Source organism: Cucurbita pepo, chromosome 18, assembly GCF_057944985.1.
Source record: "Cucurbita pepo subsp. pepo isolate OVF chromosome 18, ASM5794498v1, whole genome shotgun sequence".
NCBI classification, from domain to species: domain Eukaryota; kingdom Viridiplantae; phylum Streptophyta; class Magnoliopsida; order Cucurbitales; family Cucurbitaceae; genus Cucurbita; species Cucurbita pepo.
The window spans coordinates 4,948,556-4,967,169 of record NC_141815.1 but is presented as its reverse complement, the minus strand read 5'-3'; the positions used below and the strand labels follow the sequence as shown (position 1 = coordinate 4,967,169).

The 18,614-nt window shown below is 35.5% G+C and overlaps 2 non-coding genes and 1 pseudogene across 2 annotated transcripts; 2 read left to right on the top strand and 1 right to left on the bottom strand.

Annotated features, from left to right (window-relative positions):
- Window positions 1–620: 620 nt before the first annotated feature.
- TRNAK-CUU (transfer RNA lysine (anticodon CUU)) lies at window positions 621–693 on the bottom strand. Its single transcript has one exon. It is a non-coding gene; the product is annotated as a tRNA-Lys (tRNA).
- A 4,509-nt stretch (window positions 694–5,202) lies between these two features.
- Window positions 5,203–14,040, top strand: LOC147787216 (cytochrome P450 CYP72A219-like; annotated as a pseudogene).
- Window positions 14,041–18,340: 4,300 nt separating this feature from the next.
- TRNAQ-CUG (transfer RNA glutamine (anticodon CUG)) lies at window positions 18,341–18,412 on the top strand. Its single transcript has one exon. It is a non-coding gene; the product is annotated as a tRNA-Gln (tRNA).
- Window positions 18,413–18,614: the final 202 nt, after the last annotated feature.

The following is an 18,614-nucleotide window of genomic DNA, read 5'->3' as shown; positions in this document are numbered from 1 at the left end:
CCTTGGATTTTCATACAATGAATAACAATTAAATTACAAATAAAATAATAAAATTATAGTTAAAAACTAAATAATTAATTACGAGGCTTTAGGGCATAAATCTCAACAATCTGTATGTTCTTAGGAATAAGTCTTATAATAAGTAGTAAGTCATTTGGAAAGTGTTTAGATCATAAAATACTTTAAAAGGCCCGGGGGACATTTCGGTCATTTTACATATTTGAGATTTAAGAAGTAGTAGGTCAATTTAGATGGTATCCATAAAGATTTTCATAGAATGTCTAATTTAATGATATATTATTTGACATTCATTCTCTAAATATTATATAAGAAAAGTTTTTCATAAATAGTTAAATAAATTGTTTTTCATAAACTAAACATGTTTAAGGAATAAATTGTTTTTATGTTTAAGGATTAAAACATATGCTTAACATTTCAAAGTAATTTTTGGAAAATATTAAAACATAAATGGTTAAATATATTGTTTTTAAATAATGAGTACTAAAACATATGCTCTTAACATTTCAAAGTAATCTTTGGAAAATAAAATGGTCATGTTGATAACCAAATTAATAAATAACTAATAACATTTTTACTAAAATGTGAAAAACTAAAACAAACGCCCACCGTGGGGTTCGAACCCACGACCACAAGGTTAAGAGCCTTGCGCTCTACCAACTGAGCTAGACGGGCTTTTGTCTCTTCTTTAAGTCTATAGGAACAATTAACTCATGGGCTGAGAAGTAGTTTTTCAACAATTTGACGATGAGACGTTGAGTGAGGCATGAGAAAGGTTCAAGAAATTACTGAGAAAATTTTCCAATAACAAAATACCTCATTGCATACAAATGAAAACCTTCTACAATAATCTAAACAACACCACAAAGCAAGTACGTTAAGTTTTTGAAGGGCATTTTTACTACACGAAAGAAATTTGAGGAATTCAATATCTAGCAATGAATGAAGAATGTAGTGCAATCCTTAAGAATAAAATCCCATTGAACGAGAAGGACCCATGATTGATCACTATTCTAGTAACGATACAAGGAAAAAAGTTAGGCAGAGCCTTATGTAATTTAGGGATAATCATACACTTCAAAAAAAAAAAAAAAAACAAAAAACTAAACATGATTCGAGTACTAAAAGCACGTGGGAGATAGTTAAATATCTCTTAACATAGTCATGCTCGGCCAAGGACGACAATTATCGTATCTCGAATACATGTTACTAACTTCGTTGAGATGCAAGAGAAGATTTCATGTCAGATCTAGATTCTATTTGATAATAATTTATAAAAGTTAACAAGTTAGAAGCGGCTCTCTAATTCACTAATCTTTTGATTGATATGATTTAATTGGAATAGTGAGGGTTTTGTGCGAGACTAAATCCTAATCGATAATAGTTTTTATGCCAAGAGTCGTGCACGGTACTCATTACGAAGGAATTATCGTTTCTTATACAAAGGTAATAAGAAGAGGGTAATTATTGGCTCACAAGAGTTAGTTTTATTAGAAATCTTCAATATTGATGAAAAACCAAATTATTTTGAGTTATGAATCAAGAGTTACGAAAATGAAAAGAAAATAGATTGGAATGAAATACTTATGATTTCTGAAAAAATTGTAGTAAGAAGGAAGAAACCCACGAACATGTGTCATTTCTCATTTCTGTGCCGTTTTTAATTCTAACCAATTTTTTTGTCTGAATTAGAATCCAACGGAGAATTTCAAGAATTTTTTTGTGACTTTTCAGCAGTAATTGAACTCGGAAGGCATGAGACAAATCATGTAAGTATCCACTCAATTTCTAGGCAAGTAATATTTGTAGGGATAGCTTGGATATGCATGCATGCTAGTAAAATCAACTCCTATGAGGTTAGATTTAGTATGACAAAAAATTAGAATGATCGGATAAGCATGAGAAATGTCACACTTGTTGTAGGTATATCTGAAATAGCCTTTGTATGTTGTAATTGACTATGTATCTGCACTCCAGGTGCTTGATAAAATTTATCTCCCAATATAGCATGTGTAATTGTATCCATGATATTATACATTAACTCTAGGTGGTTAAATATATGATCCGTAGAGTGATAGTAGAAATTGAATAAGACTAGGGTGTTAGTGTCAACTTGGCTAGAACATGACCTAGGATGAAACGCTTCCCGTACTCCAAGCACATTACAATCGTAAGAGACGATCAAAGGGTGCAACCCCTAATGTTCCCAATCCAACAAGACTCAAGGAGTCAAAACTGATAAACCTGGAGACATGAGTTCATGTTAAGATAGCCACACCACCCTAGAGACCTAGAAGACCACCATGGCAACCTAGGAAGACAAATGTAGCCTCCGAGACCATTAGCAGTCGGTACAGTGTTTGCAGAGTTTCTACTTCTCTTTCCACTCAAGTACAGTACCGTTGAGCAAGACATGGGACCAATTAAAAATGTGTAGCCTAATAGTCTAGTTTGATTACCCTGCACGGTGGATCCGTCATATGGGAAGGCATGGATTATGAGGGTACTCAATGGAGTTGGCACACACAGGGGTTGCTCCCCCAACCTTCGGTGACTTGTGATCATATGGAAAGAGTTCACCAACTAACATTCCATGGATGACTACAAGCGAGCACACACTCATGCATCCTCATGACAAAGAGAGAGCTCTATGATATAGCACCTCAATCTTGGACACCAGTTAACCATTACGTAGGCTAAGCTAGCTACCCAAGTCTATGAACAACAAGAGCTATATACCTCGAATCTATGATAGATACCATGAGTTGTGATATAACTTCATTTGGTATGGTTTGTTTCACAATTTCCTTTGCATCTGTTTAGTGTGGTTAAGATTATTATTATTTGCTTGACTGTGTTTCTTTTTACCCTTTATATTTACTGTTTTTCTCCTTCTCTATTGTAAGGCAAAAGGGAGGTACATAAAAGCTTGGAAGTTCAAATGAATATTTACTCAGTTATCAAACCCCTATTCCAAGTTATCAAACCCCTATTCCAACTTCGTGGAGCCTATCTATCAACTTTACAATCTTGTCTTTAAAACTTCTATTAAAGCACTTATTTCCTTTAAGAGTCAGGGGAGGTGGACGTGTGCGGGTCACGATCGAGTCGGGTTGGTAATGAGTCAGAGTAAAGTATGCATGCGACCTAGAAGCCAGGTCAAGTTGGGTAGGCACGTGGGTTATTGGTCCAGGGTGACGGGTCGGCCAAGTGATATGAATTTGTACCCAATTCAAGCTCTATGCAGAGATCTACTATCCAGGACGGAAGTATCCTCGGTACATTCTCTAAAAACACATAAGGGAAGTCATGAGATCAAGGAAGTCTTGTAAAGGGTTAGTTGTAAAGTTGAAAAGTAAATAATGTAGCATTTGAAGCAAAAAGGAAAAATAATTTAATGTCGTATTCTAACCTAATGGCTACAGAAAGACATAAAGGCAGCTACCCTAACACTAGTTCCATGGTCTTCTTACCGACGCTATCGTCATCTGTATAAGATGTCTTACCTTAAAATATTCAATGAAAATTATACCAAACCAGCTACACATGATTTTTAATTTCAAGAATCTTAAATATGTAGCAAGAGACTTGATTTGGGAAAATCAAAAGAGATTAAAGTAGATATGTTGAGATATTTCTTTTATCTTCAATAATTAGGATACAAGGTGAACGATCTTTGCAATGATTTTGTTTTAATTCATATCATCAAGAAGATGGATCTGAAGTTGAATTGGACGTTAAGGAGCAAATTTACGCTGGTACCAAGAATAATTAGTTACTTTGGCCTAGGCCAACCAAGTAAGTAGCTCCACGATCGGCTTTGTTGGATGAATTGTATTATGTATGATGATGCATCCCCCATTGCCATTGCACGTGTCATATATATGAACAATATGTTACGATATATTTTATAATCTCATATTATGTTGTGTTATGTCATGCTATGCTATGTTATTCCATATTGTGCTATGTTATGTCATGCTATGATATGGTATGCTGAAACATGTTGTGTGAGCCACGATAAGTTGTGCTATGCATAGAAGCTATGCTACGCTGTTCTATAATGCTTAATTCTCGTGACAACTATGTTATGTGTTACATATTGTAGAGGAATTATGTAAGCATAATTTACAAACTTAATATGTTATAAATAAATGGAGGTTTGTCTTGCCTTGTATAATATTTCATGATTAAAAGCTATAAGAATCTCATGCATATTTGTGTGTCATGTGCACTATAATACATTCCCATTATGATGAGTACAAACGTATACATTACGACTGATGATTTACGACATTTATGTTTGTCATGAGGTCATGCCTACCCTTTCCCTCTATAGTATCTGGCACAACTTGTTAGCGAGTGCTATCCCGACGAGTCAGGCCCAATGGGTGTGTTAGCCTACCTAGTGGGCCCATGCTTGCATGTGTGGGCCATATGTAGAGAAGTAGATATGTTGAGATATTTCTTTATCACTAGGAGGGTGTCCAAAAGAAGTGATTTTCCTCATTTAGGACCTATTTCACATAAAAATATAGTTAGAATCATAATTAGGATAAAAATCTAGGAACAGACCAAAAATCATCTTACACTCGCAGGCCACGCGTTACCAAACGTCGTCACATATTCTTCTCGTGACAGCCACGTGCGAGTACCATGCGTGAGAGGATTCTGCAAGCGCGGGTCGCAGGTCAAGGTTTCTGGTATGATAGTGGGCTAGTCAGTTCAATTTTCTTTGGACAAAGGGTCGAATCGGGTTGGTTAGTGGGTGGCAGATCGGTTTGGGTCAAAATACGTGGGTCGGATCGGTATTGTAGAAGGCGGCGTGTCCTCGTCTGGGTGGAGACATGTCGCTCCATGCCACGCTTGTTGCATCATTCTACTCGGCACCCGATGGGTGTCTTCCTTCTAATAGCACGCATCATTCCTCTCGCTGATTGACACATGGCACGCCAAAACTTCATCTCTCCTTCTAACCGTCAAAACATAGATCCGATTAGGTTTTTCTTCTTTGAGTTTTAAATTTTTGTATTTTTTTTTTATTTTGAACTCAAATCAACTTGGTTTCTTTAGCAAAGTTGTAGATCGTAGTTTCGACTACATCATGATATTTTTCTTAAATTTAAACACCAAATAGAGACGGAATTATGCGTGTTCAAAGTAGGTTCATTGCTTCCTCTTACGATGACCAACGATAATTGGAGTAATTTCGAGGAACGGGAGCGAATGTACTCGGATTAGGAAAAAGGTCAGTTAAGGCCAACCAAGCAAGTGGCCCTACCATCATTCAATTATAATTTTGTGTTGTATGATGGCATGTGTTCGTGGCTCCACACGTGTTATATGCTTGTATATGCAAACTGTTATGAAATGATATGTATATATTATGATATGTGAATGTTATGTTGTATTTGATGAATTGATATGTTTATGATATGATATGTTGAAGACATGCTCGAGATATGCTATGTGACTGTTATGATACATGATATGATACAATATGTGCATGATGTGGATTGTTAAATCTGAAAGCATGAAAACGTTATGATATGACATATATGTGACATGAATGATATGATATGATGGACATGTAAAACAACGAGTTACATGAAATACATCTCTGACATACGCATGAAAGATATGATAAACAATATGAAAAATGATATGATATGAAGGAAACGCTAACGGGATTGTATTATATGATAATGAAAATGGAAAAATGTTGAGATCTCATGCATTATTGTGTGCTCCTGCATCGAGGAATACCCCTTCTCCTTCACGATAGTACGAACGCGTATGCTACAAGACAGGGGAACGATCTTTATATTTATCATAATGCACTTGTGACGGTTGTTATTCCTAACGGGTGTCCGCCATCAACAACTACCAAAGAATGCTCGCCCGACCAGAAAGGGGCCCAACAGGTATGCAAACTGACTGGTGGGTCCATGCTTGCACGTGTGGACTATGGGTAGGAAAAGTACACATTCAAATTGCCCATTTAGGATAGCCGCCATAGGAAAATACACTGTTATGATAGGTCTCATTCATGAAATTATATGTGCTTGCATTTAACTCCGACCGGGGATCACTTATTGAGTATTTCTTAAAATATTCTAGCCATGTACTACTCTCATTTTCAGATAAAGATAAAGCTCCTCTCGGTGGACGGTGGCATCGCACCTAGGAGACCATGACCCATGCTTAGGGTAGTTTCATAATTTGAATTATTAGATTATATGTTAGTATAGGTTAGTTGCATTTTCAAACTACAAGGCATTTTTACTTTATGTTATTTCTTGTTTATTTCAATGCCCATTATTTTATTTAAGGGCTTTAGAAATGACAGGTAAGAAGAAGGTTATGTTTTTATTATAAAGTTTGAATGAAGTATTTTCACATTAAATAATCATGATACGTATACAGTAACGACCTTAGGTTATAAACAAAATTTAGTATCGTTACAAAAGAAACGAGTGCAAGCGAGGACGCTGGGCCCCAAAGAGGGGTGTAGTGTGAGATCCTACATCGATTGGGGAGTCGATAACGAAACACCTCTTATAAGGGTGTGAAAAACTCTCTCTATCAGACGCAAGAAAAGTCACCATTAATTATAAATTAGCAAACATAACTAGACTTAGCTTTGTCCTTCCCTTTATTAATTGAGAACTTTTATCACCATTTAGATGCGGTGGTTTTAGCAAATATTTTCGGGTGTTTGTTTATATTAAATACAAGAATTCGTTCATGTGGGTTGGACCATATCGACCCGGATCAACTCAAAGCTGCACTTTGTTTAATGCATGATATTCAAAAGCCAACTATCAACCCTCTTACAAGGTTGCTTTTCGATAGACTTACTAGTCATGAAGGACCCAAATGGGTTAAACATAGAAAGATAATCAATCCAGACTTTCATTTCAAACACTTGAAGGTATGCTTTCTTCTTGTAATTAGATATCAAAATAAATAAACTCACAGTTAGTATTTATAAGTTTAATTTTGTACAATTGTTGGTGTCAATACGACTTGTAACAGCTCAAGCCCACCGCTAGTAGATATTGTTCGTTTTGGACCGTTACATATCATCGCCACCCTCACAGTTTTAAAACGTGTCTGCTAGGGAGATATTTCACACTCTTAATACTTCATTCCTCTCTCCAACCGATGTGGAATCTCACAATCCACTCTTCTATAGGGCCCAGCATCCTCGCTGACACTCGTTTCTTTCTCCTCACTGGCACACTACCAGTATCTAGCTCTGAAACAATTTGTAACAGCCCAATCCCACCGCTAATAGATATTGTCCTCTTTGGGCTTTCTGTTTTGGAATTCCCCGAAAGGTTTTAAAAATGTGTGTGCTAGGGAGAGGTTTCCACACTCTTGTAAACGCGTCTATTTGTGAGATCTCACATCAATTGGGGAGAAGAACGAAGCAAGGATGTGGAAACTTCTCTCTAACAAATGCGTTTTAAAAACTCTAGGACAAACCCTGAAATGAAAATTCCGAAGAAGACAATATCTACTAACGGTTGGCTTGAACTGTTATAACTAACCGCTAGATTGGTTTAAAAACTTTGAGCAACAATATTTTTGGGAGTCTAATTGTTCATATATATGCTTAAATTGTTATACACGACATGGTGCCTGCAATGTGTGAGAGTTGCTCTAAGATGATTAGGAAGTGGGAAGAAATGGTCTCAAAAGATGGATATTATGAATTGGATGTGATGCCTCATTTGGAAAACTTGGCAGCTGATGTGATTTCTCGAATAATTTGGAAGCAGCTATGAACAAGGAAAAATGATCTTTTTACATCTTAAACAACCTGAGAATCTAGTCGTTAAAGCTATATCTACCGTTTACATACCAGGATGGGGGGTGAACTCTTACGCAATTCAATTTATAGATTCTTATTCATTGCTTAAATACCTAATCCATTTAGACATGAATATGAGTCTTTTTTAAGGTTTGCCTTTAGGGATTTTTCTCAAAGTTTTAAAACGCTTATACTATGGAGAGATTTTCACACTCTTAGTCGTTCCCCTCTCCAACCAATGTGAGATCTCATAATCCGCCCACTCTCGGGGCTTAGAGTCCTCGGTGGCTGTAATAGCCCAAAAATAAATAAAGAAATAAACCAATAAAAATAGTTAAAATAATAATAATAATACATTAATTAATTAATTAATTAATTAATTAATTAAAAAAAAATAAAAAATCTACTCTCCACTAACCTCTCATCCCTTCCCACAATTATCTCTCATCAACCCATCCGTACTCACGAAAGTAACAGTTACTGCAAAAAAAGAAACAGAAAAATATAATCTTCAGATTTACTTAAGAGAAAAAAAAAAAAGAATGAGAATGGCCTTTACCCAGGTGAGATTCACTGGAGATGTACGTGAAGATAGATCTGATCAATAAGGTATATATTAAATCTTCATTTTCTTTTATCCTATTTTTATTTAGAAATCACACCAAATTATAATTAGATCTTCATTGAATTATTACAATGATCTAGCTTTGAGTTAGAAACTAAATGTCAATCATGTGTACGATTCTAGTAAATCAGGCCAGATTAGCAATATTAAATTAAATTTTTATTAGTAGCCAAATGAATAGATTAAAGATAGAATGGTCAAGAGTAAACTGAGATAAGGAAATAGGAAACACTGAGATAAGAAAAGATTTGGAAATAGAGATCCACTATAAATTTGGAATACATGAGAACAGAATTAGAAGGCAACAGATAAAAAAAAAAAAAAAAAAAAAGCTTAGGGACTTGAAAACCTAAATATGGAAGGGAAGGTAAATACAGAGGGTAAATACAGAGAATAGTAAAGCTTAGAATAACTTAGCTGTAACTACTTTTTATACAACAGTAAGCATGAAAACTGAGATTTTTAATAAAAATATAATTATAGATATATAACATTTCAAGACTTCTAACAATGGACCCATGTAAATTAGAGAAATAATGTTGTAGAATTCAAACCCGAAACTAATGTCATGGGCTCATATAGATTGACCCGGATTTCAAAGGACGGAATCGAACTTTCATTAAAGATATATTCGTGACAACGACTTAAGCTAGCCAGGTAAGTGACCTTACTATCGGCATGGTTATATTTGATGTTGACACATGCCCTGTGGTTCTGCACGTGTCTGTGTGAATTGTCTGTGGATTGATATGCTTCCTATATGTTATGTTATGTTATAATATGTGGTTTGTATGATAATAATTATGGTACGATGTGCTCAAGGATATGTTTGAGATAGGATACGAGAAGGATGCACAAAACGAAATGTAACGATAGCAGTAAGATACGTTCATGAAACGTTAAGGTTAGGTTACATACCGGAGTGCTATGGATAGGAGAGATTGACGATATGACTAAGATACGTTACGTAATGATATGTCTGTGATAGGTATAAGAACGTTAAAGCTATGGTAAGTTAGAGAATGATATGACTATGAAGTGTTTACGTTATGACTTGTTTATGATATGATACATTGTATGCTAGATTATTGTGCTTAAGTACGTAGTTATGTGAACGTGAATGTATGTTATGTATGCTTTTAGTCTGATGTGATGTGTAATGCATGTAACGATATGAGGTCCTTGAATGATTATGGCATGTTTGTATGAATATGTGAATGTGAACCGCATGAATTGTATGACATGAAACACGGTAAACTGTTTGGAACCATAACCCCGATAGAAATGTGTATGAAATGTGAAATGAAAATGAGAATGACATGAAGCCTAGAACGTGACAGGGGGGTTATGGTCATTAAAGATAAATGTAGAAATAGAGGGACCTCATGCATTATGTGTGTCCATGCATCTGGGGGGATACCCTCATCCCATCACGAGGGTACGGACGCGTACATCCAATGGCAGGACAACGATCGTTATACATTGCAAAGTGCTGCCGTGACGGTTCTAGTTTTAACAGGTCCCGGCATAAGAGGCTCCGAGAGTATGCCCACCCGCTAAGGACTGTGGCCCAGCGGTGTGCGAACTAGCTGGTGAGCCCATACTCGCACGTATGGGCTGTGTGTAGAGTATATGGTACACGTCCACGATTATCCGTTAGGATTGCACCGTAGGGAAAACGAAACAAAAGATAGGTCCCATCATTTCATTGCATGTGATTGTTGCATTTAACCCCAATAGTGGGGTCACTTACTAAGTATTTTTTAAAATACTCAAGCCATGTGCTACTACATTTTTCAGGTTAAGGCAAGGCATTCCTGTACTGCTGATGACGACCGCAACTCGAGATCATGGCACATGCATAGGATAGTGGTATTTATTTTCTTAGACTTAGGATAGAATAGGATGTTTTAAACTTAAACGCTTACTTATTTTATTTCGGGTCTTTTGTTGTGTTGTTTTAAAGAGATTTTCGAAACACGTAAGTCCATGGCTGTGTTTTAAGCTAAAGGTTATGTTTTATGGAATTCAAATGAAGTCTTCCGCATTCAATGTTTATGGTACGTATACAGTAGCGACCTTAAATTAAGTAGAAAATTTTGGGTCGTTACAGTGGCACTCGTTTCTCTCTTCAAGCGATGTGGAATATCACAATCCACCCCCTTTAGGGCCCAGCGTCCTCACTGACACTTCTTCCTCTTTCCAATCGATGTGGGATCTCACAATCAACCCTCCTTTGGGGCCCAACGTTCTCACTGACACTTGTTCCTCTTTCCAATCGATGTGGGATCTCACAATCAACCCTCCTTTGGGGCCAACGTTCTCGTTGGTACACCGCCTAGTGTCTAGCTCTGATACCATTTGTAACAGCCCAAGCCCACCACTAACAGATATTTTCCTCTTCGGGCTTTCACTTTTAGGCTTCCTCTCAAGGTTTTTAAAACTCGCAAAGAGATTTCCACACCCTTATAAAAAAATGTTTTGTTCCCCTCTCCAACCAATGTGAGATCTCACAATCCATCTCCTTCGGGACCAACATCCTTGCTGGCACTCATTTCTCTCTCCAAATGTGAGATCTCATAGAAACAATATTTATGAAATTTCGTATAACATCTTATTATAACGTTTGTGCAGGTTTGTACCAATGAAGTCAAACAATAGAATGAAAAAGATGAGCAAAGAATTAAAAACGTTGCTCTTGGGCGTTATCAACAAAAGGCAAAGGGCTATGATGGTAGGTGAAGCTATGCATACTGATCTATTAAGCATCCTCTTCGAATCAAATTTGAAAGAAATTCAAGAGCACGAAAACAACGATATCACAATGAGTATCAAAGATGTAGTAGAAGAATGTAGAATCTTTTACCTTGCTGGCCAAGAAACCACAGCAATGCTACTAGTTTGGACTATGGTTTTATTGAGCTCATACACAAAATGGTAAGATCTAGCAAGGGAAGAGGTCCTACAAGTCTTTGGTAACAACAAACCAGATTTTGATGGTTTAAATCGCCTAAAAATTGTGAGTAAGACTCTCTTCTATATATTTTCATTTTTTTATTTTATTATTTCATTGGTTAAACTTTATGTTATTCCCAACATTTAGGTTACGATGATATTGAACGAAGTCCTGAGATTATACCCACCAGCAGGGTTACTTACTCGTCTCGTTCAAAACAAAACAAAACTTGAAAATTTGACTTTACTAGCGGGAGTGATGCTGAGATCCCACATTGATTGGAGAGAGGAACCAGCAGTAGCGAGGACGCTGGCCCCGAAGGGGGTGGATTGTGAGATCTCATATCAATTGGAGAGAAGAACGAGTGCCAACAAAGATGCTGGGTCTCAAAGGGGGTTGATTGTAAGATCCCACATCAATTAAAGAGAGGAACTAGTGCTAGTGAGGACACTGGGCCTTGAAGGAGGGTGAATTGTGAGATCCCACGTTTGTTGGAGATGGAAACAAAACACTCTTTAGAAGAGTGTGTAAACCTCTCCCTAGTAGATGGGTTTCAAAACCCTTAAGGGGAAGCCCGAAAGGGAAAGCCTAAAGAGGACATATCTGCTAGCAGTAAGTTTGGGGTGTTACAAATGTTTATTCATGGCCCTCTAATAAGTATCATGATGTTCCAAATGTTTCAACTAAACTTATTATATAATCCAAGGCCAAGAATATTCAACAAACATTCATTTTTCATTTATAAAATTGGATAGACTCGATTCAACCTCCATTTCATGTGTTACAAGCTGTTTTGATTGAGTAAGGATCATTTGAAGTTTCGAGTGAATATTTACTCGGTTGAAAGGGAGGATGGAGTTGCTATATATAGCACTTAATTGATAATTTATTTGCAAACTTTATTTATAATTATAATTCCATAACTTGTTGCATTCCCCCATAGGATGGGGAAGTTACTTGTCGAAGTGGTCCTAATTTTTTTTATTATTTTTTTTTTTTTTTGGTTAAATGGGAGTGGGAGTAACTCACCAATCATGGCCACTTAATCATTTAGTAAGCATTTGAAGAGTTGAAAGTACTACGTAAAATTGAGATTTTTTATGAATAAAATGAAGCTATCAAGTTGGGATTTCTACCCTTAGAAATGGAGGTTTTTTTATGAATAAGAATTTAAAGGTTTTTGAAAAACAAGAATTGTAACATTTTATCCAAAAAGATTTTCTTAAAAAAAATGGGACACACCCAAGAATAAGATATAAGATATAAGTTTGAAAGTTCACATTTTATCGGATAAGAGTTCAAATTTTGGTGGGAACTTATTTTCTATTTGTGAGCAGAAAATCTATAAGATATAAGTTTGAAAGTTCACATGAACAGGGACATAAGAAATAAAACATTATTAATCTGTTACGAGTATGGAATGGTAACACTCAAGAATAAGAATCCAAAGGTTTTTGAAGAACAAGAATTGTAACATTTTATATCTAATCCCAAGAATAAAAATTCAAAGGTTTTTAAAGAACAAGAATTGTAACATTTTATCGAAAAAGATTTTCTTAAAAAAAATGGGACACACCCAAGAATAAGAATTCAAAGGTTTTCAAAGAACAAGAATTGTTTTCAAACAACAAGAATGGTAACATTTTATCCAACACCCAAGAATAAGAATTCAAAGGTTTTCAAAGAACAAGAATTGTAACATTTTATCGAGAAAGATTTTCTTAAAAAAATGGGGAACAAGAATTGTAACATTTTATAGAGAAAGATTTTCTTAAAAAAATGGGACTCATTTCTCAAGCTCCAATCTCCTCCAAAATTGGGGAGGGTCTAGAACATTCACAGCTCACATATCCAACGACTTGAATTAAAAATTAACGTCGGTAAAGCCCTGATCAGAAAGCTTGAAATCCAATCCGAAGCTATAGACATTTTCGATGAACAAATCCATTCTCAATTAATTTCTACACAACTAAGGATCATTTTTTAAGAAGGCCTCAAAGGTAGACAACCTTAAGAACAAGCGTAACCGAAGGAATTCGATATCGGTAAGTTTTGGGGACGATATTCGAATTCTTATTTATGGCACTTAAAATAAAAAATTGATGTTTCCAAGAGCTTGAGGGGATTAAATGGAACATGTTTGATGGCCTAGTTTGAGCTGACCAACGGAAAAATCGTGTTCTAGGTTAAGTTGTAGACCGAGGGAAGGAACTCAAAATTCGCCTCAACCACGCCCAAACAACCTCTAAGAATTATGTCTTTAGTTTAAGAAAGGTATAAAGAGGATCTTTGGTGAGGAGGTGTGGTCTGACAGTGTCTGCATCGTCGTAACTAATAACAACACCTCCTAGGTTTACTCCGACAACAAAACGAGTTTCCCCCGACTTTGAACGTCTTTAACTTACGTTGTAGTTCACGAGCAGGTGAGATATCTATCCCAAACTCTTCCTTGACAGTTCATCTTTATGTTTTATGAAGGAATCGAGGGGAGAAATGCTCTGGAATGAGCTGGCGAACTCCGTTTTCAAACGGAGGAGCAACGCCATGAGTCGTGTCCTTCCCTTGCAGGAGGAAGAGACGATGACGTGGCCAGTTGAACTGAACCGACCACATCAACCCTAAAACCGAACCTCTTTAGTTTTTCATAAAATTGAACGACTTTTCGAGTGGTTCTCACGAAATTCTCAATGGTCACAAAGGAGTGTAACCTTCCGGTCTTGTCGGTGGAAGGATACCGGGTCAATTCTCCTAGACCCAATATAGACCTCTCTGGATAGTCCTCAGCCTGACATCCAATTTTTTTACATATATTTTTGGTGGCTTGGACTAAGGACATCGAGCTTGCCAACTACTTTTTTCCAATTTCATAAATGTAACTTTAAAACTTTCCAAATTTTTTTGGCTCAATTTTTATAGGAATATTTGAATGTCTATAATTGTCAACGAATTTGTTTTAAATCAATGTATTAATCTATTTTACTTGTAAATATGAATATGTTGTAATTGCATAAAAATATGAAAATTTGAGACCTTAAGAGTGTTCGGAGAGGTGAGAATGATAGGTTTCTCACCTACAACAATCCCACATTGATGGATTTAAAATTGGATGTAGTATTCATAAAGTAGTCATTGTCTTAAGGAAATTGTCGAGCTTGGTAATATGAGCTTGTAACCCATACTGGAGTTGTTTTTCGGCTGGTTTCACAGAGCTTGCCATTTGTTTTGAATAAATGCATTTATCTATTTTACCTCTAAATATGATACATTTCTGTGCTACAACAATCCCACATTGATAGATTTAAAATTGGATGTAGTCTTCATAAAGTAGTCATTGTCTTAAGGAAATCGCCGAGCTTGGTAATGTGAGCTTGTAACTCATATAGGGGCAACAAAGTGGTTGGAGGTTGGCTTAGACCATTGGTTTGGGTTGCTGGGGTTGTTCTTTGGCCTGTCCATTCCAAGTAGGGGAGTAATGCGAGAGGAACTAGATCTGAACGAAGAATTGAAATAGATTCTAAGACCAATTTGAATGGACTGATAGATAATTTCTAATTCAGATCATTCAACAGATAATTTTCTAAATTTCTAACTCACATCTAAATCACTAATCTTTTCAAATGACATCTCTCTTCCTCTGCCTACCATCTCTCCATTATCTGCCTTCCTTTTCCTTCAGCATCTCTCCATTATATGCATTTTTTTCCTCCATAAAAATATTTTCTTTCTATTTCTGTTTTTACTGAATTATTGATACTCAATGAAGGAGGTATTTTAGGGGATGGACAGGGAGATTAAAGGAGGTGGTCAGTTTTTTTTTCTTTTCTTTAGTTTGTTATTTTTATTTTAATACATATATATATATATATATATATATATATATATATTAAATCTAACGGGCATTACATTATCTTTTTTATAAAACTTTTCCAAGAAAAATTTTAGTTTGAAGGGTTGCTGACTTAGTCTTTACGGAAGTAGTAACAATTACATGGAATTTTTAGATATATTATTACCTATTGACTTAGTCTTTAGTAAAATGATGAACAAAAGGAAGTGATACTAACTTAATCTGGAGTAAAATGATGAACAAAAGTAAGTGGTTAATAGAATATAAGTCTTGGGACTAATGGTTTTGTAGAGTTTGCATATAATATAGTAATTGATAGTACCATTCATTGTTCTCCTTTGAAAGATGTTTATGGGTTTAATCCATTTACGCCTTTGGTTTTGCTTGTTATTCCTTATAATATTTTAATCCATTTACGCCTTTGGTTTTGCTTGTTATTCCTTCTAATATTTTTGTGAGTGAAGCAGCACAAGCAAGGCAGATTTGATCAAAATCCTTTAAAAAAACGTGAAGATTGAGAAACAAAATTTTAAAGTTGTTTCAAGAATTAACAAAGGACGAAAAGAACACATTTTTCACCCCGATGATTGAGTTTGGATACATTTTGGCAAGGAGTGATTTGCATGTCAAAGGAAACAAAGTTACATTCAAGAGGGGATCACCCTTACAAAGTTCTTGAAAGAATTAATAACAATACCTATAAAATTGATCTTACTATCAATGTCGCTTACTTGAGTTATTTTGAAGTAGGTTATGATTTTCTGATTTGAGTACAAATAATTTTAAAGAGGGGGAAGATGATATGGATCAAGGTGTTCCAAATGTTTCAACTAGACCTATTACACAATTCAAGACCAAGAATATTCAACGAGCATTCATTCTTCATCCTCAAAATTAGATAGGCTCTATTCAACCTCCATTCCATGTGATAAAAGTTGATTTGATTGAAGAAGTACCATTTGGAGCTTCAAAAGTGAATATTTGCACACCATCAAGTTTTTATAAATAGCATTCATTGATAATTTATTTTCATACACTTTCTTTATTATTTTAATTCCTTAACTTCTTGTAGTTACAAGAGCAAAAAGGTGAGAACTTACGGGGTAAAAAGGAGAATTTTTGTGAATAAAATTAAGTTCTAAACAAGACTTCCACCCTTTAAAATTTGAGCATCATCTCTGTCATTTCTAAGTTTCATGCAATTCTTGTGGTAGATTGTATCCGAGTCGTTCAATCAAGTCTTAATCAAGATCAACTGTGGAGTGACTCAATTTAGAAGAAGGTTTCAAATATTGTTTCTAGATCTTTTACCTTAAGAGGTAATCTACTTTTAACTATCTCTTGGTTGATCCGAGTTTTGTATAAGAATGTGTAATTTCTTTGATTCAAGGGTTTTGCTTAAAAAAAAAGCTTGGATTGTTGGGGTGAGGATTGGGTTGCCTTATCACCCACGCTCCAAAGTTCGCTCCCATCCACGACCAACTCCTAGTTAACTGAAATAAATGTAAACATGGAATAAAAAGTCAATAAATAGCCTACTTGTAGGCTCTTAATGGAAACCTTAAGCTAGGATGTTATCTCTTATTGAGTTATCAGGGTCGTGGCACTTAGAGCTTATATTCTTACATGTCCCTTATGGATTCTAAAAACTTTTCCATAAAGTAACCTTTAGTCCTCTTCCTGTAAACACATGAGTGGTGTTATCACGATCATATCATCCTGCTATTAAATTCTGATGTTGTGTATCTCATCTAAGTGAGGGAAATAGGAGGCCCTCCCTATCATCCTACTCATGATACAAAGGGCAGGGCATAAAAGAGGAATAGGGGCATTGTTGCACACCAAGTGGTGGGAGATAACGGTCACTTTTGGGTATGAATCCTAACAACCTTATTGACCATTGTATTCAATTGATCCTAAGTATATTCTAGGAACATGGTTTATAAATTAACATAGGCTTATACATTATATCATGGAGTAGCATCAAAACTCATTAGTTTTAACTTAGCTAAACATGAAAGGGAAATCTAATGTGATTCCATGGGCGTGAAAATTTACTTGTAACTTGATTTGGATGAAGGACATTATGGTCATTTTACACCTCCTCTCGATTTACCATCTTAGGTATATCCAATCGCTATCAAATTTCATACGTAGCTTTAACATAGAATAATATTCCAAGTATTAAAATTTTGTAAGTAGCATAGTTTGTTTAAGGGGTTAATTTAATGTTACTTAACTTTTTAACAAAACATCTGATTTAGGCCTTTAACTCACTATTCTAATATTTTTCTTTCATGTACCATTAATTCATACTCGACTTAGGTTATATATTAGAATCCAATCGATTCTCTCAAGTATTTATTCAGAAAACTCAAAGATGTTTATTTACCTCTTGTCTGGTGTTCGGAGCCTCGTTTCTTGAACTTCTTGCAAATGGGTCACCAATCGAAAGGAATGATGGGTCGTGGGTTGGTTGTAGTGATGGGTTGCCCGAATTCAAACAAAATATGACCCTATCCCGTTGTCTTCTTCTCCCAATTCACGCGTCTTTCTGTCTGCCTTTCTCTTTCTTCTCGACACCTTTTGACTCCATTTATCCGTCGCTCTTCTGTTCATATCTCAACTATGGTGAGTCCCTATTTGCTTGCCATATGTTCCCACGACGTTGTAGTGTCTTCTACCTACACAATTCGACTATCTTTATACCTCAGTATGCAAAAATTGTAAATTTGCTGACGGTGAAGAAAAACGCAAGGGACAACGTGAATGCAAGTATCTTACCGTGGGTATGCTTCTCATGGGCTGAAAAAGAATGGTAGAAAATTGGGCGAACAAAATACTTCTTTCACTACTTTTTAACCATATTTATTATTGTAGGGCTAAAAAAGAATGGTAGATAATTAAACGTCACCTAATATATTAATTGATTTTAATGTGTTGAAACCCTATCAAATACAAAACTGAAAAACGAGGAGACATCGGTAATTTTTGAAGTTCTGAAAGTATATGAAGGTACTATTTATTTTTTGAAATTAAGAGATTTATTACACACAAATTCTTACAAATATTTGTGGTCCCATGGTCTAGTGGTTAGGACATTGGACTCTGAATCTAATAACTCGAGTTCAAATCTCGATGGGACCTATTTTATATTTTATTCTATTTCATATGGGCGTTGTAATAGTGAAATATGCATATCTTGAGGATGCAAGGGACAACCCTCTTACTACCATTTTTTTTTATATCAATTCACATCGTCTATCTAAATTCTAACATTTTCTTTATGTATTCATGATTGATGATTAAAGTGAAATTATCAAATTAAAAATTATATTATGGAATAACT